At 31.5% G+C, this 6,000-nt stretch overlaps 1 protein-coding gene across 2 annotated transcripts in view; it reads left to right on the top strand.

The window, feature by feature from the left end:
• The window catches only part of LOC136091240 (uncharacterized), a 66,068-nt gene that overhangs the window by 22,198 nt on the left and 37,870 nt on the right, over positions 1 to 6,000 (top strand). The window lies entirely within an intron of this gene.

The following is a 6,000-nucleotide window of genomic DNA, read 5'->3' as shown; positions in this document are numbered from 1 at the left end:
GTAAAGTAAAAGATTTGTGGTTATTGGCTGTTAAAGTTAGCATGGCAACGTACCTCACCAATTAGAAATAGATTTATGGAAAAACTTGATAAACTTTTTGATTTGTTTACATGCAATTGTAAAATACTTTTTTGCTCAGAGAATTGTGAAGAAAACTGTGACAAAGCTCACATTGTATGTACTTGTAAAAAAGAAAAAATAATCCTCCTCTTGAGTTGAACTTTGTTAGATATCTAAAAGAAAAAGTTGGAACCAAAGCTATCCTTCGAATAGCTGGCATTGATCATATTGAAACAAAATAAAAAAAATTAATTGTCAATAGAAAATCAGGTTTCACAAATAAAAAAATAAAAAACAAACCAGGAGATTCTTATTCAAGAAAATGATTTTTTTTTTCCCAAGAGTGACTTAGACGAAGTCTGTGAAGATACAAATGATAAAATAAAAATTAATATTTCAAAAATGAGAAAAGTAAGAAAAAAAATGTATTATATAACACAATGAATATAAAAAATATAGCATTAGCAAGCTTAAGGCATCATACAGGTTTGAGAGAAACTGCAGAAATCGCAACTGCTGCCCTACTGATGCTAAAATTATCACTAAAGGAAACACTTGCTCAATTATTGACCACAACAAAGTTAAGCGAGTTCAAGAAAAAATTGGAAAAGAGTTGACCTTAAAACTCCAAAATGGACTTAACAATAATGGTTTGAGTTGTATTTTTTTTTGATGGTAGAAAAGATGACACTAAATTTTCTTTGATGTTAAAGGCAGAAAATTCCCAGGTTTAAGTAAAAAAGAACATTTTACTGTGTGCTGTGAACCTGGTGTAAATTATCTATTCCATTATGTTCCTGAAGAATCAGATTTAAAAAAACCTGCAGAGATAATTGCTGATCATTTAATTGAATGGCTTAAAGGAAGATGTTTACATTTGACAATAGAAGCCATAGGTTGTAATAGTACTAATTTAAATACTGGATGGGAAGGAGGAGTAATACAATGGGTTGAAAAAAAACTTAATAAAAAATTTGTATGAATTGTATGTGATCTGCACACTGGGGAACTGAGTTAAGAAGTCCTATAAAGTTTCTTGATGGTCCTACTAAAGCCAGCAATCATTGGTCAGGACAGCTGGGGAAGATGTTGAATGATGCTACCAACCTTGAATTTAACCTAGAATTTTTAAAAGTGTGTGAAAACTCCCCATTTATCTACGTTAGTTCTGACATTATCAAAGATCTAAGCACTGATCAGAGCTATGCGTACCAAATTGTGACATCTATTAAAACTGGAGTTCTGCCTAAGAGACTTGCATTACTAGAAATCGGTCCTGTTTGTCATAGGAGACGGCTAACTACTGCTTTAAGGTTTTGCAGAATCTGGGTATCTAAACATGGGTTAACAGGTGACCTTTTAAATAGGTTGAAAATGATTGTTGAGTACATAGTAGGTGTCTATATTTCCAACTGGTTTAGCATTAAAGTAAATTCATGCTGGGTGGAAGGACCAATAAACTTACTTAAACATATGCAATTACTAAAAAATCAAACTCAGTAGGTAATTGACATTGTTTTACCCACTTTCAAACAATCAGCATGGTATGCTCACCCTAAATCAGTTTTGCTAAGTATGCTCTGTAGTCAACTATTTTTTCTGTTGATAAAATAGTTGAAATAAAAGGAGCAGGAAATGAGGCACTTCAATTTGGAGATAGATCTTTTAGGATTCGAAAGACTCCTGCCATCATTATGGAAGCAACCTATTTGTCTAAACTTATAGACCGGAGTGATATTACTGAAACACCTCTAACATGTCATTTATCAACTGAAGCAGTTAAAGAATTTGTTAACACTCCAATGAAAGCAACAATGTGGCCTTCCCATACACAATCTGTTGAAAGATGAGTAAAAATGACATCTGAAAGTGCTTGCCATGTCTTTGGTCAGACCAGAAGAAATACTTAAATAATAATAATCAAGAAATACTTGATAAAGTTTGGCATGCTAGTCTTCTCCATAAGCTTTCTTCTAATGGTGTATCTGGCAACATCCTTAAGATTATTGAATCCTTCCTTTCCAATCGTAGCATAAAAGTTGTCCTCGATGGACAGCACTCTTTTTCTTATTCTGTAACCTCAGGGGTCCCTCAAGGTTCTATCCTTGGCCCTATACTCTTTTTAATTTACATTAACGATCTTCCAGATATTCTCACATCTAAGGTGGCATTGTTTGCTGATGATCTACCATTTATTCTTGTCGTGATAATAAACCAACACCCTCTGATTGCTTGGAGGGGGCATTCGAGTATGAAAAGGATCTCACTTCTGCTACAGCATGGGGCTCACAGTGGCTGGTGAACTTTAATTCAGATAAAACTCAGTTTTTTTCAGCCAATCGTTATCGCAATAATTTAGATCTTCCTATATTTATGAACGGTGATGTACTCGATGAGTCACCTACTCTTCATCTTCTAGGATTAACTCTTACTTCCAATCTTTCTTGGAAACCATATATCAAATCAGTTGCAAAATAAGCATCTACTAAGGCTGCATCTCTTTATCGAGCTTGACACTTTCTTACTTCGGATTCTATTCTCTATCTCTATAAATCTCAAATCCGGACTTGTATGGAATACTGTTGCCATATCTAGGGCGGATCTAATGATGCTCTTTCTCTTTAAGACAAGGTGCATAAACGCATTGTAAACATAGTTGGATCTGCTCTTGCAGCCAACCTCCAACCATTATCACATCGTCGTAATGTTGCTTCTCTTTCTCTTTTCTACAAATACTATAATAGGCACTACTCTAAAGAGCTAGCGTCTCTTCTGCCATCTACTAAAATTCATTCTCGTGTTACTCGTCATTCAGTTAAGTGTCATCCTTTTTATGTGACTGTTCTTAAGTGCTCCAAAAACGCTTATTCGTCTAGTTTTTTTCCTCGAACATCAGATCTTTGGAATTCGCTTTCTTCATCTTGCTTTCCTGATTCATATAATTTGCAATTCTTTAAGTCATCCGTCAATCGTTATCTTGCTCTACAATCTTCATCTTTTCTCTTTCAGTAACTTCCAACTTTAATTAGTGGCTGCTTGCAGCCTTGTTGGAAGCGAAGATGTTTAAAAAAAAAAAAAAAAAGTATTAAAATTTGATACCAAAACATTATAAATTGTAGTTTTTTTTAACTTGTAAAACACACAGTTAAAATAAACAACTTTAAATCATCATTCCTATATAATCCAAAAAACATAAACATTGCGAAAAGGAGAGTGTATACTTCAAAAATATATTTGTTATTTAATTTTGTTTAATAAACTAAATTTTGAAATGCCTAATTTTGTGGACTAAGTTAAATTTTAGTTTACTACATGGTTTAGTAAATAAATGCAACCTTCGGAGATAACGGCAAACTTCAGTTTCAATAATAAAAGTAGTCTAAAAAAATAATAGTTTAAGGGTGAAAAAAAGCAGCTTAAAAGATTTTTTTTCCCAAAAAAAAAATTATTTTCATGTTTTGCATACTGATTCACGAAAAAAACAACACTAACCATCATCAAATTTCAAAAAAAAGTGAGTATCGACACACCCTAATGATGAACCAAGTACAGTATCGATAGGTTGATGAACCAAGTACAGTATCGATAGGTTGATGAACCAAGTACAGAATCGATAGGTTGATGAACCAAGTACAGTATCGATAGGTTGATGAACCACGTACAGTATCGATAGGTTATAGAGAGCCATAAAGCTAAAAGCACCACAAACTTTCTTAAAACAAAAATGTTTCTGATTTAGACTGACCAAGAACTCTCCTGACCTGAATCCGATTGAGAATTTGTGGAACATTCTCAAAAAGAAAATCTTCCAAGTTTTCAACAAACAAATGGGATTTGATTAAAAAATTACTCCTATCATTGGCACCACAATGAAAAAATTAAGACGGCAGAAATAAACTGTATTAAAAGTGTGCTAAATCAATTTGCTAAAGTCATTTTGTTGAAGGAGGAATGACATAATATTAAAAAAATTTTTAAGATTTGCAATCAAAAAAAGTAATTGTTTGTTAAAGTGTGTGTAAATTGATTTTGAAATATTATTTTATTATTAAGTAAACATGTTTTATGAATAAAATATAACTAATATTTCAGTTGCACCTTTTTTATACTTATTACAAACCCTTGAAGTTAAAATGGACAAAAATTGTAGGTGATCATAATATTGTGGCCAGTGACTGTATTTATACGATGGAGTATCTCCCAGAGTTTTGAAAAAATTGCTATCGTTTTTGCAACCCTAGAAGTTCCAAATATGCGGAAAAAATTTGTAGTTACCCCAATATTCAAAAAAGACCATAAAACGAATCGTAGTAATCATAGACCAATCATAAAAAAGTCAATACCATGCTACATACTTGAAGGTCTAATATACAAATCAACCTATGATGAACTGCAAACCAACGGTCAGAAAATGATTGTAGATGTGACAGAAAAATAAAAACTAAAAGTTCATAAATATTATTTAGGAAATTACCAAAAATATTCTAAATTAGCTTCAATAATAATAATTAATTTTCTTCATTTGCTAAGGTGCTTGCCGAATATCTATTGGTCTTATCAGAGAGCACCCCGTTTCATTGCTTAATGAAACGTGAACATAGCTTAATATATTTAGGTGTTAATAAGTAAAAAGTGTAAAAAGTAAGACTTTGGTGAGTTGTTACTCATCAAAGTCTTAAATGATAGATTGCATATTATATTCAGTTAAAATGATAGATCATTTATTGAAAAAGTTAAAATGACAGATCACATATTATATTAAGGTTTTACCATACTAGTAAATAAAATCAATAAGATGTTGTCTATGAAACAATAAACCAGGGGTGTGGAGTTGTAAAAAAAAAATATTATATCCGACATCAATCGTTGAAATTTTTAGAGTACGACTCCGACTCCAACTCCAACCCCATAGCAAAATTTTTGAAAAATCCTTTGAATTCTTCAAAAAATATTACGCGGTAATTAAAAAATTTTTTTTTTACCAAATATATGAAAAGTTCTTTGAAGGTTAAATATTTTCTTCATGCACGTGCAAAACCGCGAAGTTTTAATATTGGAGTCGGAATCGAGATTTTGTTTAGCGACTCCGACTCCACGACTCCAACTCCGACTCCACAGCACTGCAATAAACTTAAGTTAACCAGAACAATAAGAATAGTAAATAAAAAACTACTAAATGCAAAAAACATTCGACAGGTACAACTCAATCATAATGTACACCAGCAGTTTGAAAACAAATCATTTTCTTTTATATATTGTTTTATCACTTTCAAACCATTTTCATGTTGAACAAGAGGTTTATAAAAATACCAGAATATACAAATGATTTAGGAGATTCATATTACACAACAATCGGTTTATTCAGTTGCTAATGCATATATTTCAACATCAGGTCCCAAAGTTGAATGATTTTTCATTTTTTAATACGTTTAATAATTTTCCATTTTTTGGATCGCTAATATATTTAAAAACCGATATCTGTGTATAAGTTTTTCCATGTATTTAATCTTAAACTAAACAAATTTTTCGGTTTAAATTTTATATATAAATTTTATATTTCTCCCTTAAGTTTTACATACGCTTTCGTACGCTATTTATCCTATATATTTATTGCTACATATTTCCCATGAGCGTACACGTGGTTGACCCCTTACCATTTAACGTCATGCAGGATCTGAATATTATAGGGTTGAAAATTACCGGAAATTTTCCGGGAAATTATGCTTAAAATTTCCGGAAATTTTGAGCATATTTAAATTATGCTCAAAATTTTTGAGAATAATTATTACAAAAATAGATGTTTTCCGAGTTAGCTTGTCTTTTGAGCTTGTGTGTAACACATTTCTAGCTTTTACTTCTCTCAACTAAAATGTAAAATGTTCACAAAACACAAAGATTAAAATGTTTTTTAGTTTTATTGTGTTATTTTTGTAGTGTATT

Source organism: Hydra vulgaris, chromosome 14 (assembly GCF_038396675.1).
Source record: "Hydra vulgaris chromosome 14, alternate assembly HydraT2T_AEP".
Classification (NCBI taxonomy): Eukaryota; Metazoa; Cnidaria; class Hydrozoa; order Anthoathecata; family Hydridae; genus Hydra; species Hydra vulgaris.
The sequence above is the reverse complement of the archived record's forward strand: the minus strand, read 5'-3'. Positions and strand labels throughout refer to the sequence as shown.